The sequence below is a fragment of the Convolutriloba macropyga genome, chromosome 8 (genome assembly GCF_964194025.1).
Source record: "Convolutriloba macropyga chromosome 8, txConMacr16.3, whole genome shotgun sequence".
Classification (NCBI taxonomy): Eukaryota; Metazoa; Xenacoelomorpha; order Acoela; family Convolutidae; genus Convolutriloba; species Convolutriloba macropyga.
Genome location: NC_134475.1, coordinates 62,297,947 through 62,324,097, shown reverse-complemented (window position 1 = coordinate 62,324,097; position 26,151 = coordinate 62,297,947). Strand labels below are relative to the sequence as shown.

Sequence of the window (26,151 nt, the reverse complement as noted above, 5' to 3'; positions counted from 1 at the left end):
AAAAGATTTGATCTTCAAAAGTTAAATTTTTTGCATTTGAACTAGAACTTCCCGTCCCGTGTACTCGTCCCGCGTATTCAGTAGCATTTCAATTTTTTTGATGTAGATCGCTTATATTTTTCATTTGATGTAAGTCATTGGTTTTTCAACCCCACAACATGCATCAAGAATGTCCTTTTCAATATTTTGCTTTATACCACCGGATTCAATAAGGTGTTGTGCCACAGGGTTATCTTTCAAGATAACCCTGTTATCAAGGATTGTTATCAAAAGATGATTTCAGTGTGGGCAAGAAAATTCCTAAAATTGTCGTTGGAAAAACTATTTGAATATCACGCAATTGCTTCAGTCTAGTCACAAAACTTTGATGATGTTTCCTCTGTATTGAGCAAAAACTATCGGTTTATGCTCATATTTGTTGAGACTTTTAATTGTTTTGAGAAGTTCAATTTTGGGTTGTTTTGCTGTATCCCTTCTTTGTGACTGTTTTATCAAACGTCTTATTAACTCTACCGCAAGACCACTCGGTACCTATTTTCAGTCCAGATCAGATTTTTCTTATGAGCTACATAAAATATTTGACAATCATTGGTTGAAATGAAAAACCTATGTACAGTCATTTAAATCACACTTGTCTTATTTTTGTTGTAATTGTTTCGAGATGTTAACTTTTAGCCTAATTGTTCTTGATAAACTTATTAAATAGCTCCGGTTGTTTAATAATTTTTCTATGATTAACTTAAATTAAAAAACAGACGAGATGGGTCACAGCAGAGTCAACTTTGCAAACGATTCGCGCAAGAGAGAAGAGGGCAGCACTCATCTTGTGGAGTGTACTGGCCCAGGGAATGACGCGAATGGCTACATCACATGGACAAACATCGGGGTGCCCATACTCACACCCAACAATTTCGTCACAAAGTTTTTCCTATTTGGTATATTTGTAGTCTAGAATCGGGAAAAAAATGTTGCTCTGCTGTGGAAGTTCTGTATTTAATCATAGAGGCTGACAGCATTGAGCAGTATGGGCGCGGAGAAATAGTGCGTATCTTTGATGTGGAAGAGAAGTCACGTGATGGCGTCTTTGCAAAGGTGGTGAGTGTAACTGAGAAGGCTGGTGTCGTAATCAGTTCAAAGGATGTTACTACATGTCATCGCTTAGCAAGAGGTGGTAACGCCCAAAACGGATGTTTGCCAAGTTTTTCAGACGTGATACTGAAAATCAGTTGATGAAGAAAAAGAGGAGTTAAAAAATACTAACATATTTGTTAATAACGACTTTACACCAATTCGTGCCAAGATAACCACTGAAGAATTTGGAATTATCTTAAGGATTTAGCTAATTCAGTTAAAAAAAATGTTTTGTTTTAAAAAAAATTCCGATTCAATAATGTCATTTTTTGTAATTATTTCAACACTTTTTAAGCGAAGATAGTTTTGGCGAAGCGGCTTTTTTCTTTTTCAGTCAATTTCTCAATGTTTGTTTGCGCATCTGAGAGAAGAACAAAAACAAATATCATGTTGTATCCCTGAGAAGCTAATTTCGATTTTCATTACACAATAAAAACTCTATTGCACGTTGAAAAAAAAGGAACTGTTCAAAAAAGATGCTCAGAGGAAAAAGTTTTTTGTTTGAGAAGATCTATCAGAAGATAAGGTTTGCTGTTGAGGACAACCAGAACAGGAGAACAAAAAAGAAGAGGAAAGAAAAGAAATGTTTGAGGAGTAGGTTTGTTGAGGATAATAGGTTATGTTATAAAAATTGTTAAAAAATTTGTCAATTATTAAGAAAACAACACTGAGTATATCCGAAAAAACAGGTCATTTGGAAAACCAAAAAGAGATTTCGCAAAGCAGAAAAAGTGGAAAGAAGCATAATTTTTTTTTCGCGTACTTTTTTTCTGCTTCTTAAATGACTTTCAATTTATGCCTTCACTTTTCAGGATCTCAATAGAATGTCGACAAAACAGAAAGCAAAATTGTTCTAGAATATTGATATCGAATAGTGAAAGAGTCGGTAACCGTTCTTGAAAAAGAAAAGCAGAAGGAAGTACTTTAAATATATGTTTCTACGAAAACCTAATTTTCTGAAAAATTTCGATCGCCTTTTGTTAATTCGATATTTTTATTTGTTGATAATTGTTTTAACGATTAACTGGGATTTACTTTCCGTACAAGAAAACAAGTTTTCAAGAAAAAGAAAGAAAAGAAAGAAAAAATTCAAAAAAGATTTTGATTACTTTAGTGATCTATTTTAATTTGGAAACAACCTGTTCTTCTGAAAACTATGGCTTACATAATTACGGGGTTCTCCGCTAAAACTTAAACTCAAATCCCATTTTTCATATGAAAGTTTAATTATTTGAAATTTCAGTGAATTGAAAAAATAAGGTATATTTGACACGTGAACCACAGAAACAAAATGTGGTGAGAACGAAGGAAAAATAGTCTTTTCCATGCTTTAATTCTCTTGATTGTTCCTGGTGATTCAGGTTACCTTAGACTTAGAATTATTTGATGAAGCCTGGCTAAATTCTTTTAACTCATTCGACAGAGTTTTTTTTATTCAAAATGGGTTGAAAGATGACCAGTAGATTTTTGTAAATTAGGAAAAAAACTAAATCAGCTAAAAAGTTTCGCTGAAACAAAATGGCGATATTTTTTGCGGAATTTGGTATTAATTTTTTATGCGTATTTAGTTTACCCGATTTGGAACTGTGCGTATTTATTTTATCTGGTTTGGAAAAGATCTGTTTTGATAAGACTTCGTGGGTCCATTTGTTTGATTTCAACAAAGTGATCAAAATGGTTCAACTTAGCTAAGGTGTAATTATCTTAAATAGAATTTCCTGATTACGCGCTTTCTGAAAAGCCTACACACACGCATTTCTGCCACTTATAACTAACTATAACCGCTTTAAACTCAATTTCATGTTCGCTACAAATGCGTTTAATGCGCTCAAAACTCTTTACAGATTTTAAATTTTTCGAAAAAATTTCTGCTCAGTTATGACTGAATGCGGTGAAAAAGTGAGCTTGTGCAAGATAGTGCTCCATTCCCTTGTTTTAACATGGAATTTTGCTAAAATGGCAATGAAGGCTTTTTGTCAAACATATGAACTTTCTATTTTGCAATTAAAGTTTCCTGGTCAATTCAAACTGTCCGTTTTTTTTTTAAAGAAAATGCTGAAAAGAAATAGACATGCTTACATAGAGTAGAAATATCTTTTTTAGTTGTAAGAAACTGGAATTTCGAGAGTAATAAAAATAATTGGAGCAAAGTATATCAAAAATATATTCTTAACTTCTGTATGATTTGCTGCGAATTAGTTCAATTTTTTTATGGTCACAGCTAAATGATTTCATTGTAACACATCAAAATTTTTAGCGTTTTTATTACAAATTTAAACGTTTATCTAAGCATTGACTTTTTCAAAAATTCTACGCTCCTTTTCTCAGCGCTGATCTAACATTATTTAGCGTTGTGTTACAGAAATTTAACATTTTACTCTTTATTGAAATTACATAATTTCAACGCTAAATTCTTGCTACGATGATTGGGGGTTGTCGCGATGTGCTGTGTTTACGCTTATTAAATGTTTAAATAAATTTTGTCTCATCAGTCAATGTGACACGTGAGATTCATAAGCGCATTTCTCTGATAATATAATCATAAATTATCCAAAAATTGAATTATTTAATGTTTTTGGGTTCATTTCGAGTTTCAAACATAAGATTGGTTTGCAGAGGTCAGCAGCTTGTCAAAATAAAGTGAATGAAATGCAATAAATAAAAAAATTGCGGAAGAAGCAACATGACTATTGTTGACTGAAACTTTAAGGTAAGCTCCTGTCTCCGGTATTCATTATGCGTGTTGCGCAATGGCTTCTGATGTGCTATATGTTTTGATGGGACAGTAATGAGCTTTTGTGGCACATTGCACTGATCAATTATACGCCGATCAGACGCGCATTTTTAACCATTTTTTGCGGTCTTTTAAAACGACACGATTTTTTCCCCGATGACTTATTTACAACACCTGACGAAAATTTGCCGGATTTTTCTCGCTATTCGTTTTTTTTATAGCTGGGTAAAAATCTTGCCAGTTGATTGTAGATAAACAAAACTTGTTTTGTGCTAGTAGCCACAATTATTGTTTGTCTTTGAGTGGTGCGCAACCAAAGGAGTTCTAATCTTTGTGTTTCTTGTAACGTTTGGTTCCCTTCACAGGAGATTTTTTTGCTCGTCAACGTACACTGCCATAGTTAGGAGAACTATTACACAATTTTCATTCTTTTTTCCAATGACAATTTTTTCTTGCTGCGCAATTTTGGTTCTTAAATGAAGGAGATCTTCATTGGATTATTTTTTTAATGTGCAGAAAACATAAACTAAAAAATCTTTTTAATAGCCTCTGCTTCCTAGTTTGGTTAGTTTCCAAGATAACTGATAAACTGCTATACGTTCTTTTGACAGTACGCAGTACCATTTTTTGAGACGAAATTCTGTGACTGCCAATAATTGAACGAGTTCAAGTGTTGATCATTCAATACTCGGAATGTTGTAACTGGGGTAAGACAACAATGAGTGATTGAGATAATTTTTGAGATGCAAGCATTAGTCTGTAAATTGTTGGCGTCAAGTGAAACAATCTGAAAAATCTGATGTTAGCTCCTGGCATCTTTTCAAAAAGTGGATATAAAAAATTAGTTGAATTGAGATGAGGATGTCTCGGAAGTGATAAAACGGAGCGCATTTTTGTACTTTTTTCGATTCTAATGCTCTATTGGTTGTGCACTTGTAGTCCATGTTTTTTTATGATTTTTTTGTAATGTGATCTCTTTTTTGTCTAATAAAAAAAGCTCCAATTAGGTATTTTTGTTTTCAGAATTTTCTCGTCTTGTGTTGTCTCTAGTCTCTTTCAACGACAATTGGTAGCAGTCCAGTATTTTGTTCATCGTTTGTATGTTGTTTTTTTTCATATCACCTAATCAATTACCTTTATCAAAAGACAAATATGAAAGTTTATTGTCTTTCAAAACATTTTCAAATTTGTGGATGCCTCTAAGCCACAAAGATATTCACCACAAACACGTTTTCTCGGATACTTCTTATTATTTTGTTATTGTGTGCTAGAAAATAGATTTATTTGAAATTGTTTTTATAGGTGTTTTGACCCGTGAGACAGAAGTTATTTGACAAATATTGGTAGTTGTATTTTGTTTAACACTATAACTGCGTCGCCGTTTTCCCTCAAAAGTCTATCAAAACAATAAGACAGTTTTTCAAGCAATTGACTCATATTTTTTGAATTTTTTCCATCAATGAGCGAATCCTTTTGCATAGAACAGAGACTAATGAGGCCAAATATATCGGGCCTACTGATATCTGAGCTCCTAATTTTCATTTTTTTCGCGCAGGCCAACAACACTATTTGTAGCTTTTATGAATTTGTTTATTAGTAATCCACGCTGAATAGATGTTTTGGCCTGCTAAGTTAAAATCCCGATTTTGGAAACGCCAAATTCCAAAAAGCGGGGGAAAATTATTACCTAGTTATTTCTCAAGTAAGTGTACATTTGAACTATCATTTTGGTTTTTTTAGTGAGGTTTCAATCACCATTAGCATGACTCAATATGTGGCGTAGTTGGGGATCGAACTAGGACAAGCATCAAAGTCAAGGTTGGGAAGTTCACTCGAACTAAAGAAAACTAAGTCCGCTTTTAACAATAAGGCATCCTTCACAAGACGCTTTTGTCTCGGTCTATTTTGGTTTTTTTTACAGTTTTGGTTTTCCTTTCCCCTTTTTAAGCAGGCCCCTCAAACGTTACTTGTGTTTCTATATGCCCCCAGAGTGTGCAACTCTTGAACTACTACCAGATGGTGTTGGTAGTACTGCTCGAAGAGAAAAGCGTACATTTGTTTCCTGCTGAAAACTACGTTCTTCGTCAACTGGAGGACAAATATTCCAGTTTTCAGGAAATTCATATGTTTATATAAGGTGTGTTTACCATCGGGTACTCCAAAACCGAAAAAAAATGCACTTCAGTTATTCGGACAGGCATTTGATGGTTCAGGGTTTCGAATTCGATTTGTGTTTTGTTAGAGTGTTGTTGATTGCATTATGTCAGCGAACTATTTCTTTTGTTCTGTTTAATGAACTGTTGGATACCACCAATTGTGGGAAGTTTTTCAATTGATTTTATGCAATTGTGGGGTAGCAGATATTGTCATAAGTGACGTGAGAAAAAGGGTGAAGTTTCAAAAGAGTTAGCTGGCTGTCAAAGTTTTCGTTCTAAAATTCTTAATATTCAAAGTACAAGCTTGTTTCTTTGCCTCTCAGAGCTTCTTGTAATCTACCGAATGAAGTGATTTGTAGTTGAAAAATAAATTCTATTAATTTTTTATTTTCAAACGTTTTCGCTATATCAAGCAAGATATGGAAAAAAGTAAATTAAACCCATTTTTCAATAAAAAAAATACTTAGTTCTTCTATGATTAATTCAATAAAATTCAACAAACTTTTATTTTTTTGTTTTCAATATCTGGAATTGATATTTTTACGTTCAATTCTATCTGTTTTTATCTTTTATTTGTTGTGGTCTACACAATCTTGGGTTAACATCTACCAAAAAGATTTGATCTTCAAAAGTTAAATTTTTTGCATTTGAACTAGAACTTCCCGTCCCGTGTACTCGTCGCGCGCATTCAGTAGCATTTCAATTTTTTTGATGTAGATCGCTTACTTTTTTCATTTGATGTAAGTCATTAATCTTTCACCCCAGAACATGCATCGAGAATGTCCTTTTCAATATTTTGCGCTATACCACCGGATTCAGCAAGGTTTTGTGCCACAGGGTTATCTTTCTCTTGATGCTCTGAAATTATAGTGATAAATTGTCGGCTGTTTTGGCCAACGCAAATGGAATTGCTTCCGTTTATTGTTGACTTTATATACCACATGCGATAGGATTGTTATAAAAAGATGATTTCAGTGTGCGCAAGAAACCTCTTAAAATTATCGTTGGAAAATTTATTTGAATATCACACAATTGTTTCAGTCTAGTAACAAAACTTTGATGATGTTTCCACTGTATTGAGCAAAAACTATCGGTTTATGCTCATATTTGTTGAGACTTTAAATTGTTTTGAGAAGTTCAATTTTGGGGTGTTTTGCTGTATCCCTTCTTTGTGACTGTTTTATCCAACGTCTTGTTAGCTCTATCGCAAGACCACTTGATACCAATTTTCAGTCCAGATCAGATTTTTCTTATGAGCTACATAACATATTTGCAAATCATTGGTTGAAATGAATAACCTATGTACAGTCCTTTAAATCACACTTGTTTTCTTCTTCTGTAATTGTTTCGATATGTTAATTTTTATCCTAATTGTTCTCAATAAACTTGTTAAATAGCTCCGGCTGTTTATAAAAATTTCTCAGATTAACTAAAATTTAAAAATCAGACGAGATGGGCTACAGCAGAATCAATTGTGCAAACTATTCGCGCAAGAGAGAAGAGGGCAGCAATCATCTTGTGGAGTGTACTGACCCATGGAATGACCCGAAGGGCCGCATCATGTGGACAAACATCTGGGTGCCTATACTCACACCCAACAATTTCGTCACAAGGTTTTTCCTATTTGGTATATTTGTAGTCTAGAATCGGGGAAAATTTGTTGCTCTGCTGTGGAAGTTCTGTATTCAATCATAGAGGCTGACAGCATTGAGCAGTATGGGCGCGGGGAAATTGTGCGTATCTTTGGTGTGGAAGAGAAGCCAGGTCATGATGTCTTCGCAAATGTGGTGAGTGTAGCTGAGAAGGCTGGTGTCGTAATAGGATGTTAATACATGCCATCGCTTAGCAAGTAGAGGTAACGCCCAAAACCGATATTTGCCAATTTTGTCAGACGTGATACTGAAAATCAGTTGATGAAGAAAAAGACGACTTAAAAAACACTAACATATTTGTTAATAACGACTTTACACCAACTCGCATCAAGATAACCACTGAAAAATTTGGAATTATCTTAAGGAATTATCTAATTCAGTAAAAAAATTTTTTTTAATTTTCGATTCAATAATGTCAATTTTTTGGTATTTTTTCAACATTTATTAAGCAGTAAAATTTTTGGCGAAGCAGCTTTTTTCTTTTTCAGTCAATTTCTCAATGTTTGTTTACGCATCTGAGAGAAGAACAATAAACAAATATCATGTTGTATCCCTTAGAGTCTAATTTTGATTTTCATTACAAAATAAAATTGTTTTGGACGTTGAAAAAAAGAACTACCAAAAAGATGCTCAGAAAAAGAAAAAGTTTTTGTTTGAGAAGCTCTATAGGAAGATGAGGTATGCGGTTGAAGACAACTAGAACAGGAGGACAAAAAAGAAGAGGAAAGAAAAGAAAAATTTGAGGGGTTGGTTTGAGGAGGATAATAGTTTATATTATAGAAATTGCTACAAAATATGTCAATAATTGAAACAACACTGATTTTATCCAAATGAACAGGTCTTTTGAAAAACAAAAAAATACAGATTTCGCAAAGCAGAAAAGATGGAAAGAGGCATCATTTCTTCTTTTTTCGCGTATTTTTTTCTGCTTCTTAGATGACTTTCAATTTATGCCTTCACTTTTCAGGATCTCAATAGAATATCGAAAAAACAGAAAGAAAAATTTTTCTAAAATATGGATATCGAATAGTGAAAGAGACGATAAACGTTCTTGAAAGAGAAAAGCAGCAGAAAGTACTTTAAATATATTTTTCTACGAAATCCTAATTTTCTGAAACAGTTCGATCGCCTTTTGTTAATTCGATATTTCTATTTGTTGATAATTGTTTTAACGATTAACTGGGATTTACTTTTCGTACAAGAAAACAAATTTTCGAGAAAAGAAAGAAAAAAAGACAACATCTTAAAAAGTTTGATTACTTTAGCGATCTATTTTGCTTCAGAAACCAACTGTTCTTCTAAAAACTATGGCTTAGAAAATTACGTGGTTCAACGCTAAGACTTAAACCCAAATCCAATATTTGTTATGAAAGTTGATTTAAAAGAAATTTCAATGGATGGAAAAAACAAGGGATATTTGACACGTGAACCACAGAAACAAAATGTGGTGAGAACGAAGGAAAATTATTTTTTTCCATGCTTTAATTCTCTGATTGTTCCTGGTGATTCAGGTTAACTTAGACTTAGAATTATTCGATGAAGCCTGGCTAAATTTTTTCAATTCATTCGACCGAGTTTTTTATAATCAAAAAGGGTTAAAAATGACGCGAAGATTTTTGGAAAATTAGGAAAAAAACTAAATCAGGTAAAAAGTTTCGCTGAAACAAAATGGCAATACTTTTTTTGCGGAATTTGCGCTATACATTGTGTCTCCTGCTAATTGTAGCGCTCTATCAATTTGATGTCTCTATTGATATTAGATACCAGAAATAGTTCATCAGGAGACTTCCAGCAAAACCAAGCATTTGAAGAAGGAAATTGAGATTTTCTTTCAAACTTCCTACTTAGGATTGAAGTTGACTTTGAGAATTTTGATATTCAGTTATTGATTTTAATTAACCTAATTGAAATGAAAATCTATTTACGGGTTTATTCTTCAAGTGCAGTAGGGAATTGAATTTGTATTGAAGTTCATCTAAATTGCTGCAAAACAGCGGCCAAGGGAAATTGGTGCTTTTTTTGGTGGCTCTACACAACCATTATCAGCGAAAATGAATGCACGAAATTTATATGGGGATTTTTTGGCAAAGCAGCTTCTTTCTTTTTCAGACAATTTCTCATTGTTTGTTTAAGCATCAGAGAGAAGAACAAAAACAAATATCATGCTCTGTCCCTTAGAGGCTAATTTTGATTTTCATTACAAAATAAAAACTCTATTGCACTTTGAAAAGAGGAACTGTTCAAAAAAAGTGCTCAGAAATCAAAAGGTTGAGTTTGAGAAGTTCTATAAGATAATGTTTGCGATTGAGGACAACCAGAAAAGGAGGACGAAAAAGAAGAGGAAAAAAAAAGAAATGTATGAGAGGTTGGGGTTAGGGAGGATAATAGTTTTTGTTATAAAAATCGCCACAAAAATTTTCAATAATTGAAACAACACTGAGTGTATCCAAATAAACAGGTCTTTTGGAAAAAGAAAATTAGATTTTGCAAAGCAAAAATAGTTGGAAAGAAACACAATTTCTTGTTTTTTGCGTACTTTTTCTGCTTTTTAGTTGACTTTCAATTTATGCCTTCACTTTTCAGGATCTCAATAGAATATCAACAAAACAGAGAGCAAAATTAAAATAAAATATGAATAATGAATAGTGATAGAGACGATAAATGTTCTTGAAAAAAAAAGCGGAAGGAAGTACTTTAAGTTTATTTTTCTACGAAATCCTAATTTTCTGAGAAATTTTGTTGCCTTTTGTTAATTTGATATTTATATTTGTTGATGATTGTTTTAATGAGTAACTAGGAGTACAAGAGAAAAAAAATCAAATAAGAGAAAGACAAAAAAGAAAAAAATTAACCAAAATTCTTTGATTACTTTAGCTGTCTATTTTGCTTCAGAAACAACCTGTTTTTCAGAAAACTACGGTTCACATTATCACATTTTTTTTACGCTAAAACCTAATCCCAACTCCCATATATCTTATGAAAGTTGGTTTAAATGAAAATTCAGTGAATTGAGAAAATAAGGGATATTTGATACGTGAACCACAGAAAAAAAAATGTGGTGAGAACGAAGGAAAAATAGTTTTTTCATGCTTTAAGTCTCTTGATTGTTCCTGATGATTCAAGTTAATTAGACTTCATTCGACCGAGTTTTTTATTCAAAAAGGGTGAAACGATGAGCAGTATATTTTTGTAAAATTAGGAAAAAAACTAAATCAAGTGAAAAATTTCGGTAAAACAAAATTGCGATATTGTTTTGCGGAAATTAGTGCTATATATTGTGTCCCTTGCTAATTGTAGCGCTCTTTCAATTTATGGTCTCTAAGATATTAGACACCAGTAATGGTTCATCTTGGGACTTCCGAAAAGATGGCCGCAAAACCCAGCACTTGACGAAGGAATTTGAACTTTTCCTTCAGCGTTCTTGCTTAGGGTTGAAGTTGAGTTTCAGACTCGTGCTATTCATTTATTTACTTGAAATAATCTAATTAAACCGACAATCTCTTTACGAGTTTAGTCCTCAGGTACAGAATACAGTAGATTTTTTATTAAAATTTATCTAAATGGCTGCAAAACAACAGCCAAGATAAACTGGCAGAGTTTATTTGAGGTTATACACAACCATTATAAGCAAAAATGTATACGCAGAAATTGTATGGGGATGTTGACCAAAACAAAAGCCGTAAATAGAGAAAAAAAATTTTTTGTGAACAATGCAGCGTCTTTTCTGAGGGCTCTTGTTTGACATTGAAAACTTATTTAATGTAAAAAAATGATAATTTCACACTTCTCATGAGATTTGTCACGTTACTATTGAAGAGAATTTTTTGAAAATTTATTAAACAAACAAAATATTTATCAAAAACAATTACAAAAACTAGGAACTTAAACATCTCAGACACTTAAAATTTTATATTAAAACCTTAATTTATCTAGCTTCATCAGCCATTATATAGTAACATCAGCCCATTTTTTTCTGAAGGTATGGGCAATCAGGGAGGTTTTCTGCCTTTCTTGGCAATTGATGCTTTTTACAGGAGACTTTTTTTGCTCGTATAACCAAGAGAGCTGGTAGACGTTTTTACATTAATTTTTTCCTTGCAAACTCTAATTTCTTACGCAATCTAGTTTTTAAAAGAAGCAAATTATTGCAGTCATATTTACTGAGCAACAAATGTCAATTACAATTCTTTCAAATAGTCCCCGTTTCCTAGATTTGTTACCTCTTGGTGTACTTTCTCATTAAAGTATTTTTGAAAAAAAAACGCCCAGAGATTTTTCTAATGCTTGTTTGCAACGTTTGCAACGTGATACGAGCTATCTTAATTTTGGCATCCAAAGGTTTTGATATTCCAAAACTTTTTTATAACAGTCAAGGCAATAATTGGTTTCGAAGTTTTTGATTCTCCAAAACTCATCTCTTTCTTGACACTTAGTTTTTTTGCAAACAATTCCGTCTAAATATTGGCCAAGATAACTACCAGTTAAGCCCGATTTGCCAATCCTCTTTCCTGATTCTACCACTTACCTTTACTTTTCAATTATACACTTGTGGCTGACAATTTGGGTAGGAGCTTAAATCTTGATCGTTCAAAAGTGGGAGTTGTTTCACTGGTTAAAGACATCTATGAGCAATTGCTATAATTTCTGAGACGGGAACATTAGTATATAAATCTTTCAAATTGATTTTGAAGAGAATTTCTTTTTCTAATGTATTCATGAACCATATTAATCAAAGAAAACAACTACGAAAACTAGGATGTTATGAATATAAGTCACTTAAAACTTTAATTAAAAAACCTAGTACATCAAGCATCATCAGCCAATATAGGAACTAAATCAAAAACAAATTTCGGTAAATTAAAATAGCGATATTTTTTGCGGAAATTGGTGCAATACATTGTGTCCCTCGCTAATTGTAGCAGTTTATCAATTTAAGGTCTCTAATGACAATAGATACCAGAAATGGTTCATCAGGGTACTTCCAAAAAGATAGCAGCAAAACCCAGCACTTGACGAAGGAATTTCAACATTCTTGCTTAAGCTCCAAATTGACTTTCAGACTTGTGCTATTCATTTATTAACTAGAAATAACTTAATTAAACTGAAAATCTGTTAACGGGTTTAGTCCTCAGGTACAGAATACAGTAGATTTGTATTAAAATTTATCTAAATGGCTGCAAAACAACAGCCAAGATAAACTGGCAGAGTTTATTTGAGGCTATACACAATCATTATAAGCAAAAACGTATACGCAGAAAATGTATGGGGATGTTGACCACAACAAAAGCCGTAAATAGAGAAAAAAAAATTTTGTGAACAATGCAGCGTCTTTTCTCAGGGCTCTCGTTTGCCATTAAAACCTATTTAAAGTAAAAAAAAAATGATAATTTCACACCTCTTCTGGGATTTGTCGCGTTACTATTTAAGAACCAAAAATTTATTAATGAACCTAATTAATCATCAAAAATAACTACGAAAACTAAGAATTCAAGGATCTAAGACTCTTAAAATTTTATTTAAAAACATTAACTTATCTAGCATCATCAGCCAATATATAATAACATCTGCCAAAATTTTTTCTGAAGGTATGGGCAATTAGGGAGGTTTTTCTGCTTTTGTTTGCGTTTGGTGCTTTTTACAGGAGACTTTTGTGCTCGTCAACGTAAACTGCTACAACCAGGAGAGCTAGTAGACGTTTTTACATTAATTTTCCCATTGAAAACTCTAATTTTTTACGCAATCTAGTTTTTAAAAGAAGCAAATTATTGCAGTCATATTTACTGAGCAACAAATGTCAATTACAAATCTTTCAAATAGTCCCCGTTTCCTAGATTGGTTAGCTCTTGGTGTACTTTGAAGTATTTTGAAATATTTTTTAAAAAACACGCCGATCTATTTTTCTAATGCTTGTTTGCAACGTTTTGACATTTTAACTTTGCTATCTTAATTTTGGCATCTAACGGTTTTGATATTCCAAAACATTTTTATGACAGTCAAGGCACTAATTGGTTTCGAAGTTTTTGTTTCTTCAAAGTTTATCTCTTTCTACACACTTAGTGTTTTTGCATACAATTCCGTCTAAATATTGGCCAAGATAACTACCAGTTAAGCCCGATTTGCCAATCCTCTTTCCTGATTCTACCACTTACCTTTACTTTTCAATTATACAATTGTGGCTGACAATTTGGGTAGGAGCTTAAATCTTGATCGTTCAAAAGTGGGAGTTGTTTCACTGGTTAAAGACATCGATGAGCAATTGCCTATAATTTCTAAAACGGGAACATTAGTATATATATCTTTAAAATTAATTTTGAAGAGATTTTCTTTTTTTTAAATTATTCATGAACCATATTAATCATCGAAAACAACTACGAAAACTAGAATTATAAGGATATAAGTCACTTAAAGCTTTATTTAAAAAATTTAATACATCTAGCATCATGAGCCAATAAATAATACCATCAGTCAAAGTTTTTTCTGTTGAAATGATGCAAAATCAGGGAAAATTTTCCTTTTTTTTGTTGGCGCTTGGTGCTTTCTACAGGAGACTCATTATGTTCGTCAACATAGAATGCTATAAACAGGAGAGCTAGTAGACGTATTTTACAATAATTTCTTTTACAAACTCTAATTTTTCACTCAACTCACTTCCAAAACTAAGCAAATCATTGAAATCATCTTTTTCTAAGCCAAAAATGTCAACTACAAACCTTTCATATAGCCTCCGTTTCCTATTTTGATTACCACTTGATGTATTTTTACATTGAAGGCTTTTTGAAAAACCCGCACACCTATTTTCATAATGATTGTTTCTTATGTTTTGACATTTTACGTGAATTGGTTCATCACACACCTGGCATCCAATAGTTTTGATTTTCCACACCCCATTTTTATGACTGTCAAGGCAATTGGTTTCGAAGTTTTGGTTTCTCCAAAGCTCATCTCTTTGTTGACACTTAGTTTTTTTGCAAACAATTCCGTCTAAATATTGGCCAAGATAACTACCAGTTAAGCCCGATTTGCCAATCCTCTTTCCTGATTCTACCACTTACCTTTACTTTTCAATTTTACACTTGTGGCTGACAATTTGGGTAGGAGCTTAAATCTTGATCGTTCAAAAGTGGGAGTTGTTCCACTGGTTAAAGACATCTATGAGCAATTGCGATGGTTTTTAAGAAGGTAATATTACTTTACAAACTTTTAGTGTCTAGTGATACAATTTAATCGTTTGCTTCAAGATCAAGATATTAAAACTTTTCTTTCTATTTCAAAAATTGTCATTCTCCTCAATCAAATGGTGTTGCTCTCAATTTTTTTTGCGCACTATTTGTTAGATGCCTCTACATCACAGGGGTTTTCACTAAAAATACCATTTTCTCGGATAGTACATATTAATTTTTTAATGCATGTTACAAATTGGGCTTCATTAAGTTTGTCTTTTATTAGGTGTTTTGTCACGTAAGTGAGAACTTTTTAAGCATTGGACTCATTCAATCAATGAGTGAGTTTTTTCTCATAGAAAAAAAACTACTGAGGCCAAATATTCATCCCAATCGGAGCTCCTGATCTCTGCAGGTACTACACTTTTTTTTCCCGCCGGTAAACAACGCTATCTGTAGCTCTTCCAAGTTCAATTCCTAATAATCTTTGTTGAAAGTTTTTTTCTGCCTGCTCAGAGAACAGGGGATAAAATCATTATCTAATTTGTTCTCAAGGAAGTGTAATAATTCCTTTTAAAAGTTGTCTTTAATTTCTTGTTGCTATAAAATAAATTTCGAATAAAGCAAGATGGCAAAACGACTTGAGTCTTTTTTTGCATATTGACTAAATGTTTAGAAAATGATTTTTGTGAAAACATGAAGCAATAATTGCAAATTGTACAACTTCCTTGCGAATACTTTTATTTTATTCTCGCATTGGAAAAAAAACATAGATTAATCTAATTAAAAGTTTTCATCTACGAGGAAGAAGATACGATATTGAACATCACACAAAAATCATTAATTTTACAAATTTTCCAGATGCTTTTCTGGAATAATTAAATGAGAAAAAATGCAAAAAAGCCGAAGCAAAATCAACCAATTAATAGCTTTCATTTGTCAATTTAAATTTTTATTTGAAAAAAATTACACTATGTCAATAATCTTCAGGTAATATGAAACTTACAAATAAAGCCTTTTTATTTAGTATTAAAACGATTTGATTTCAATTAGGAAAGAAATCATTAAAATAGGAGTGTAAGTTTGGTAAGTTTTTGGCACAATTTTTATTGTTTTTAGTCGCTTTATCATAAATATCGAAAGACGCAACATGACCTTTTTTGATTTTTAATGTAAACTCCTGGCTCCGGTAATCAATATATTTGTTCAGCAATGGCTTCCGTTTTGCTAAACGTTTTCATTGGAGAGTAATGTATTTTTGTGGCACATGGCACTGATCAATTATACGCCAACCGGACGTGCATAAAGTGTCACAATTTTGGCTTACAAGCTGACCTACATGCGAGTCTGCTCTCTGATGTTCTGCCATCCACGTGGTTATATCTCTTCAAGTTTGACCAACATAAGCAAAAATGCATCCCTACAGTTGATTTGGTACACCAAGTGCGATTTTAGATTCTGATCAAAACTAGACTTTAAAGATGGTAAGATGGTTTTGAGTATACTTGCTGAGTGGACCAGTGTAAGATGGTATTCGTTTTTTTTTCTGTAATTTTCCATTTTATTCTAATGCCTAATATGGCCCCATTTTCTGGAACAGATGGAGCATCTCCTTCAAGTTTAGCCTATTTGTTTTTTTGTTTTCTTACTACCTTTATTTTTGCCGTCTTTTCGAAAAAAACATATTTTTCCCAGTTGTCTTTTTTACATCGCTTGACGAAACTTTGCCGAGTATCAGTTTTTTGCCATTAGTTATTGGATTTTTAGGGCTTGGTCGAATTCTTGCCCGTTGATTGTAGATGAAAAAAATTGTTTTATACCAGTAGCCTCAATTACTGTTTGGCCTGAAGTTGTGCCGTCTTGTGTTTCTTGTAGCGTTTGGTTACCTTCACAGGAGATAGTTTTCGTTCGTCAACGTAAACTGCCATAATCAGGAGAGCTATTCTACAATTTTCATTCAATATTTCAAGGCAAACTCATATTTTTTCGCAATTTGGTTTCTAATTGAAGCAAATCATTGGATTAAATATTCACAGTGCAAAAAGACATCATTTAAGTATCTTTCAAATGGCCTCCGTTTCCTAGTTTAGTTATCACTTAAAGTTTTAAAGTTTTTTCACGTTAAATGTGTTTCGAAAAAACGCCAATTTTTTATTCATAATGCTTGTTTCCTATGTTATGACAGGTTATGGAATACCAGCTAAAACAATTTTTCTATCTAATGGCTTTGATATTCCAAAGCCCTTTTTTGACAGCCAAGGCAAATGATTTTTCTCTGTTCATCAAAGTAGACTGTCATAATCAGGAGAGCTAGTGGACAATCTCCATTCATTTTTTCACTTTTATTTTTTTACTCAATTTGGTTCTTAACTGAAGCAAATGATTGGATTAATTATTCACTGTTCAAAAAACATCATCTAAGTATCTTTCAAATAGCCTCCATTTCCTAGTTTAGTTGTCATTTAAGGTTTTTTTCTCGTTAAATGTGTTTCAAAAATACGCTAATTTTTTTCATAATGCTTGTTTCCTATGTTATGACAAGTTATGCAATACCAGCTAACACAATTTTTCTATCCAATGGCTTTGATATTCCAAACCCCCTTTTTCGACAGCCAAGTCAAATGATTTTTCTCTGTTGGTCAACGTAGACTGTCATAATCAGGAGAGCTAGTGGTCAATCTCCATTTATTTTTCCACTCTTATTTTTTTAACCAATTTGGTTCTTAACTGAAGCAAATTACTGGATTAATTATTTACTGTGCAAAAACCATTATCTAAGTATCTTTCAATTAGCCTCCGTTTCCTAGTTTGGCTATCACTTGGTGTAATTTCACATTTTAGGAATTTTGAAAAAAAAACACGTTAGCTATTTTCTTAATGCTCGTTTCTTATTTAATGACATTTTAAGTGATAGCCGCTATCACATTTTTTGCATCCAACAGCTTTGATGTTCCAAACCTCTTTTTCATGACAGTCAAGGACTCCTAGTTTTTGTTTCTCCAGAGGAAATCTCATTCCTGGCACTCTTTTTTTTCTGCAATAATTTCCCGCTAATTATTGGCCAAGATAACTGCTATACTTTTTTTCGACAGTACGATTTACCATCACTTTTAGGACGAACTTCTGTGACTGCCAATTTTTGTAGGAGCTTAAGTGTTGATCGTTTAATATTCGGAGTGGTGTCATTGGGGTGAGGATACCATTGAGCAATTGCAATGATTTTTGAGAGGCGACCAATAGTATATAAATTTTTGGCATCTAGTGATACAATTTGCTCTTTTAATTCAAGATAAACAAAATGAAAGCTTCTTTTCAGTCAGTCTCAAAATTTTGGTGAGAGCTCTTGGCATCTCTTCAGAAATTGAATTTGAAAAATTAATTGAGTTGTGATGAGGACATCCCGGAATTGATAAAGTGAAGCGCATGACTGTACTATTTTGTGATTATTTGCGAGCTTTTAACGTTGTGCCAGTTTTGCGCTTTTTTCCATTTCATTTTTCCCTTTTTTTTCTATCAACGACTAATTTGAGCAATTCAAAATTTTCTTCATTTTTGATTGATATGTTGTTTTTATTCAAAAAACGAAATCAATTACCTTTATCAAAAGACAATGCTGAACGCTCAGTGTCTTTCAAAAAAATTCCGGTTTGGTGGATGCCTCTAAATCATAAAGGTATTTTCCACAAACACCCTTTTCTGGGATGCTACGTATTATTTTGTTAATGTGTGTTAGAAATGGGTTTTTTGAAAAAAAAATTATTTTTTTGGCGTTTCGACCCGTGAGATAGAAGTTGATTGACACATAATGAGTTTGTCTAAAGCTGTAACTGCGTCGTTGTTTTTCTGTAACAAGAATATAATGACGATGCAACAATTTTTTAATTTTTAGTTTTTTTAAAGCTTTGACTGATTAATTCTGAATTAGTTTCCACAATTAGTGAATTCTTTTGCAGAGAAGAGAAACTATTGAGGACAAATACTTGTCTTGTACGGAGCTACTGATATCTGAGCTACTAATTTTCATTTTTTTCCACAGGTGAACAACGCTAATTGTAGCTTTTATAACTTTGTTTTTCAGTAATCTGAAAGGATTTTGCTGCCGGGTTCAGAGAAAAACCCAGTTTTGGAAACGCCAAATTTCAAAAAACTGGGGAGAAATCATTACCTATTTATTTTTAAAGGAATTATAGAATTGAACTATTTTTCTTGCGTTTTTAGTGAGGTTTCAATCACCCTTTGTTCGACTCACCCTTTGTTCAACTCACATGTGTTGCAGACAACTGGTGGGTCGGATTATGACAAACATCAAAGCCAATATTGGAAAGTTTACTCGAACTAAAGAAAACTAAGTCCGCACTTAACAAAGGCATCCCTCGCGAGACCTCTCTGTCTCGGTCTACTTTGGTTCTTACCCAGTTTTGGATTTTCCTATCCCTTGTTAAATAGCCTCCTCAAATTGTATTTTTGTTGCCACATGCCAGCCAGTGTGCACAGCTCCTGATCTGCTACCAGATGGTGCCGGCAGTACTGCTTGAGGATAAAAAGAATAACTCTGATTCCTCCTGAAAATTAACTTCTTTGTCAACGGGATGACCAATATTCCGGTTTTGAGGAGATTCATGTATTTATATCATCGGGCACGTGTTCTTATCATCGGGCACTCCACAATTGAATAAAACTGCTCTGCAAAAATTCAGAGAGACTGTTGATGCTTCAGGGTTTTGAAATCGATCTGTGTTTTGTTAGAGTGTTGTTGATTGCATCATGTCAGCGAACTAAATCTCTTCTTCTGTTTAGTGAACTGCTGGATACCACCAAATGTGTGAGGCTTTTCAACCATTTGCATGCATTTGTGGGGTGGCATATATTGTCATAGGTGACGAGAATAATTGAGTATGAATGTTCAAATAGTTAAGCGCCCAAGATAATATTTTTTTCGTTCTAGAACTCTAAATATCCGATGAACATCTTTGTTGTTTGCCTCTCTGGGGCTTCTTGTAATCCATTGAATGAAATAAGTCGTTGATGAAGAATCAAGTCATTTAAATTTTTATTAGAAACGTTTTTTGCTATATCAAGCAACATAAGAAAAAAGCAAATTAAACTTATATTTTAAAAATTATTATTGTTTCAATTCTCTAAAGAAAAAATTCAATATAATTCAACAAGTTTCTACGGTGATGACTTTAGAAAAATTTGAATGTGAGGTTTAATAGAGGTTTTGAATTTTGACTCATGATAGCATCCTTTAGCTATTAAATTTTTTTTGTGATTTTATGGAGTTTTGGATAAGGTTTATGAGAGTTCAAAATTTTAATTGGCAGATGTTAGTTTCGAATGAAGCAAGATGACTAACTGACTTGACTGTTTATTATTTTTAGTGTGGACTAAATTTGTTTAAAATAATTTTTGAAAAACGTTGAGGCAATAATTGTCACTTGTAGAATTTCGTTTCTAGTATATTTTAATTACTTTGGGATTAGGGGAAAAAGCAAAGAAATAATTGAGTTTTTTATTCACTTGGAGGAAGATTTATATCCACGAAAATCAATAAAAATACAAATTTTAGCAAATGCTTTCTTGGTCTGATTTACTGAGAAAAATTGCCCAAAAATAGCCGATGGAACATCAACCATCTGATAATTTTTGTTTCTTTAGGGCGTTTAGAAAAATTTGGATGCATTCAGATATATTTGTTGAAAGGTTAATCCAAATTAATAATTAATTTACAAAAGTTTTTAATATATTATTCATCATCAAGTTATATGCAACTTAAATCCACTTTATTCAAATTTAAAATGAATGCAATTCAATTATGAATCAAATCAGCAATATAGGAGTCTTAATTTGTTCGAGTTTTGTAAGTTCTGGAACATTTTTAAATGTTTTAAATCTCTTTATTGTAATTTTCGAAATAAACAACATGACTACTGTTGACTAATGATTAAATGTAAGCTCATGGTTTTTACACTTATCGCCCATGTTGAACTTTGGCTTCCGTTGTGCTATTATATATATATATATATATATATATATATATATATATTTATCTATATATATATATATATATATATATATATAAATATATATATTTATTATAAATATGTACATATATATATATATATATATATATATATATATATATATATACATATATATTGCTTCAAAGGTAATAAAATTCTGAGGCATCTAGTGATATCAATATTTGCACGAGGTTGTTGGGCTTTTAAAATAATACGTGAATGACTTTGGATACATCCTCTAGAATTACGAGGGGAGGGTGCAATCAGCAATCATACTCAATTGCGTTAGAGTACGTTTTCAGCCAGCAGAGGCCTTGGTTTTGCTCTTGAACATGAGCTCTGTTTTTTTTTCTTTATGTTGTGGTAAAATATTAATTAAAATATCTTCAGTCAGCTGTATAGGAGAAGTATTTGTCCTTCTGAAAAAAAATGGTTTAAAGAACGAACTTTTTCTCTCATTGCGTTCATCGTTAGGCTTACTTAAAACTGATTTTACAATTGATTGAAAATATTTAAATTCGTTATTGACCCAGTTTATCGAATTCTGGGATATGAGTTAATAAAAAAGGAATTTTTGAAAAAATTTACAGTGAAATTACATTTTATTTACGATTAATGCACCAAAAGAGTTTCAATCTTTTCTCGGGAGTTTTTTGATGTCCCGGATATTTTGTTTTCAATACCTGAAATCGTAATTTTACATGCATTTCTATCTGTTTTTATCTTTTATTTGTTGTGGTTGACACAATTTTGGGTTATCATGTATCAATATTTTTTAAAAAGTTCAAAAGTCAACAATTTAGATTTGAAATAGAACTTCAATATCAACCTCCGTCCAGTGTACTCGTAGCAAATAATCAGAGGCAATTTCAATTTTTTGATGTAGATCGCTTATATTCTGGTGAATTTTTCAACCCCACGATATGCATCGAGAATGCCATTTTCAAAATCATGCTCTGTACCACAGCTTTCAAGAAGGTATTGTGCCACAGGGGAACTTTTTTTTGATGATTCGAAATTAGAGTAATAAATTGTTGGCTGCTTTGGCACAAGTAAATAGAATTGCATTCTTTAAATTTTAACTTAATATAACACATGTGATAGTGTAGTTATCAAAAGATGATTTCAGGTTTGGAAAGCAAATTCCTAAATATATCGTTGAACAAATGATTTGAATAGCGCACAATTGTTTCAGACATGCAAAAGATTGAGTAACGCTTTCTTTTTATTGAACAAAAAATAACGGTTTAAGTTTGTTTTGGTTGGGATTTTTATTTGTTTTGAAATATTCGTATTTTGGGTGATTTGCTCTATCCTTTTTGTTGTGACTATATCATCCAACGTCTCGTTAATTATACTGGAAGATCACTCGGTTCGATATTGATTTTTCCCTCTAGATCTGTTTTTTTAGTAGCTACATCACGTTATTGCCTATTTTTGGTTGAAATGAGAATACTATGTACAGTCCCTTGAACCACATTTATTTTTCTGTGTTTTAATTGTTTTGAGATGTTAGTTTAGTTTTTAGCCTTATTGCTGTGATAAAGTTATTAAATTGCCCCGGCTGTTTATTAGGTCTCTTCAGATTAACTCAAATAATACATCAGACAAAAGGGGTCACAATAGAATCAACTCTGCAACCAATTCGGGTAAAAAGAGGAGGGCGGCAACCATCTTTTGGAGTTTTCTGGCCCAGGGGTTAATGTGAATGGCTGCACCATCTAGACAAACATCCGGGTGCGAACACTTATCCTCAGAAACTTCTTTACAAGTCCCTTCCAATGTGATTTCTGTGTTTTTTAGGCACTGGAATAAAGCGTTGCTCTGCTGTGAATGGTCTGTCCTCTGTCTTAGGGTTGGACAGCATTGAAAAATTTGGCCGCGGGGAAAATGTGCGTATCTTTGGTTCGGATGAGTACTCAGTTGAGGATGTCTTTGCAAAGATCGTTATTGTAGCTGAGAGGGCCAGTGTCATAATCAAATCAAATGATGTTAGTACATGTCATTGCTTACCAAGTGGAGGTAAAGGCCCAAAACCGATACTTGCCAAGATTGTCAGACGTGATACTAAACACCAACTAATGAAGAAAAAGAGGAATTTAATAAAGACACTAAAGTATTTGTTAATGACGACATGACGCCCAATTATGCCAAGATAGTTGGGAAATGATACATAGAAAAATTATTGGTAATGTTCGTACTCTTCACGATAAAGTTATTGTCTTTATGCGGGGCAATAAAAAGATTATGTTCAAAAATTTGCATTAGTTCCAAAAGAGGGATAATGAGCTATTCTCTGATATATATAAGAATTTAAAAAGTTTGGATTTTGAAACATTTGGATACTTGATGCATCAGTTTGCGCATCGACGTGTCTCTTGTATTCTGAAGTATTTTTGAAACACTGTGCTGACGTCAAGCGGAATCTGGGCCCTGATATTGAATAAAAAATTTTTTTTTAAAGTTTCGGAGAAAAAATTTACGCGTTGCTCATATTAAGTTTGAAAACGTATTAAAAAAATCGTATGCAACTGAAATCTTTTGTTAACGACATGGGAAAGAATGCTATTGTAGGTATATTAGGGAATTGGTCGACAGCAGATGATAAAACGTCTTTATGGAATAAAGCTCCCATTAGTCATGAACCTCTTAGATGTGATAGAAGTGCAAAAAACTCAAAAAAATGGTGCGGTATAATGCTTTTTGTGCCCTTCAAAAGTTTAAGTCGGCGCTAAATCTGTTGTTCTTGGCCGATATTATATATATATATATATATATATATATATATATATATATATATATGTATATATATATATATATATATATATATATATATATATGTCAAGTACGAAGCGTAAAAATTAATAGCATGGTAGGATTCTTTTGGAGTCCACTATTCTGCACCTTAACGTAACCTAACAGTTAGTTTACGTTTTCTGATCAATATTTGTTGCTCAAGATAGATTTTTGCCCAATAATTAGTGTTAAGTTTGCATTTTGACCATTTTGATCATAAATCTACCCAAAGAAGGTCCGTCTCAAAAATCCAATTTTTAACTAGAATGTTGATAGGGGCCACAGTTCCCTAAGCAGCATGACTATAAAGTAACATTTTGCTAGAAGGTTGAATAATTTGGTTTTCGTCATCACAGTTTTCCTTTTATGATTACCTGATTGTCATTTTTGACGTAAATTCTGACAGAAGACAAGGTTGAAAAATTAAACTATTGATGTTCTGTTTTCCCTCGCTATCAAATTCAGCAGTTTAGAAAAGTTCTTTTATAACTTCTCATTGTTAATCATTTACTAATCAAAAAGATATGTTAACTCATTTGTTTTCTACCAAATTTATTTGAATACAATGTTTCAGATTTTCTGATAATTTAGGTTCTGCCTAGCAAATTTGACTTCGTATCAGGAGATCTTAGCTCGTGTTTCCCACTTTTGTAATAAACTCGTGCAATTATAACTAACTTTCTGGCAGAACTATTGAGGTGGTGATGTCTCAGCAAAGAGACGGGTCAAATTATTGATTTTTAAAGGATTATGATTGGTTGAGAACTTTAAAGCACTCTAACTTTATGCGTTCAGTTGACCTGATTTTGACATTTTGTATTTTATGTTTCACCTTCTCTGGTTATGCCTTGGGGGCTAGTGCAAAGTCTCATGAGACCGTGGGACTTGATATCAATCTATTACAACCGAAACGGAAATCCGTTTCCTCAGAAAAATCATTCATCTATTTTTCCGAATTAACCTTGTTGTAGTAGTTTTACTGCTTACACCAGGTTTTTATGCGTTTCAAAATAAACGCTTCACACTGAAAAAAAACAGATACATTTCAGAGAAAAATAACGATAACACTCATATCGTTTTTTATGACACGGAGAGTTTGTTGAGCAATCATCGGATCAGAAAGGAGTCTTTAAATTTTTTGAGGCCGATTGGCAAAAAAACACTACGCCAGCTCTACTCCTGTTTGAGTTTCATTTTTAAAGCTGATTTTGAAACCAGATATGGGTCCCCTTGGGGGCAATTGATTTTTTGGCAGTTTTTCTGATTACCATTTTATTATTAACTTTTGTTATTTTCCGAATAATTAATGTCACTTGATGCTAAAATAAGACGTTTTTCCCAATAGTTTGTTAATGGATATCGATTTTTTAAACAGAAAACTATCAAAAAATTTTTGAAAAAAGTTGAGAATTTTTCATATCCTTCCTCCTTTTGGAATTATCTTAAGGAATTAGCTAATTCAGTTAAAAACTTGGTTTTTGTTGAAAATTTTTCGATTACATATTGTCATTTTTTTCTTTATATTAGTTCAACTTTTTTTAAAGCGGGCGAATGTTTTGCTGAGGCGGTTATATTTTTCTGTAAATTTTTTGTTGTTTGTTTACGCATCTGAGAGAAGAACATATAAAACATCATTTCCTATCCCTTAGAGGCTAATTTTGATTTTCATTACAGAATAAAAACTCTATTGCACGTTGAAAAGAAGGAACGGTTCAAAACACAGAAAAAGAAAACGTTTTATTTGAGAACTTTTATAAGGTATGGTTTGCGGTTGAGGACTACCAGAACAGGAGGGCAAAAAAGAAGAGGGAAGAAAAGAAAAGTTTTGAGGGGTTGGGCTTGAGGAGGAAAAGAATTTATATAAGTATATCCAAATAAACAGGCAAAAGCAAAAATTAGATATCGCAAAGCAGAAACAGAGGAAAAAAACATGTTTTCTTACTTTTCGCGTACTTTTCCTCTGCTTCTTAGTTGGCTTTCAATTCGCTTTCCTTTTTCAGAATATCAATAGAATATCGACAAAACAGTGAGAAAAATTGTTCTAAGATTATGGATAGCAAATATTGAAAGAGATGGTAAATGTTCTTGAAAAAAAATAAAAGAATGTGCTTTAAATTCTTTTATCATCGAAATCCTAGTTTTCTGAAAAATTTATGGCTGTTTAATTCAATTTTTTTATTTGTTGATAATTGTTTCAAACAATTAACTGGTATTCACATTCTGTACAAGAAAACTTTAGCAAACAGTTTTCTGGAAAAAAAAGTAAACAAAAACAAACTGTTTTTCTAAAAACTACGGCTCTCATTATCACAGGGTTGTACGCTCAAAACTCAAACCCAACTCACATATTTCTTTTGAAACTTGGTGTAATTGAAATTTCAGTGAATTGAAAAAATAAGGGATATTTGAGACGTGAACCAAAGAAACAAAATGTGGTGAGAATGAAGGAAAAAATGTTTTTTCATGTTTTAATTCTTCTGATTGTTCCAGGTGATTCAG

The 26,151-nt window shown here is 32.5% G+C and overlaps 1 protein-coding gene across 2 annotated transcripts in view; it reads left to right on the top strand.

The window, feature by feature from the left end:
• The first annotated feature begins 687 nt into the window (after positions 1–687).
• The window catches only part of LOC142344905 (uncharacterized), a 72,791-nt gene continuing 47,327 nt past the window's right edge, over positions 688–26,151 (top strand). Inside the window, exon 1 of one of the 2 annotated variants that reach the window (XM_075396960.1) lies at positions 688–706. The gene's annotated coding sequence lies outside the window, so the exon portion shown is untranslated. Of the gene's footprint in view, positions 707–3,588; positions 3,599–26,151 lie in introns of those variants that run through there. The other variant, XM_075396961.1, reaches the window with a different exon arrangement.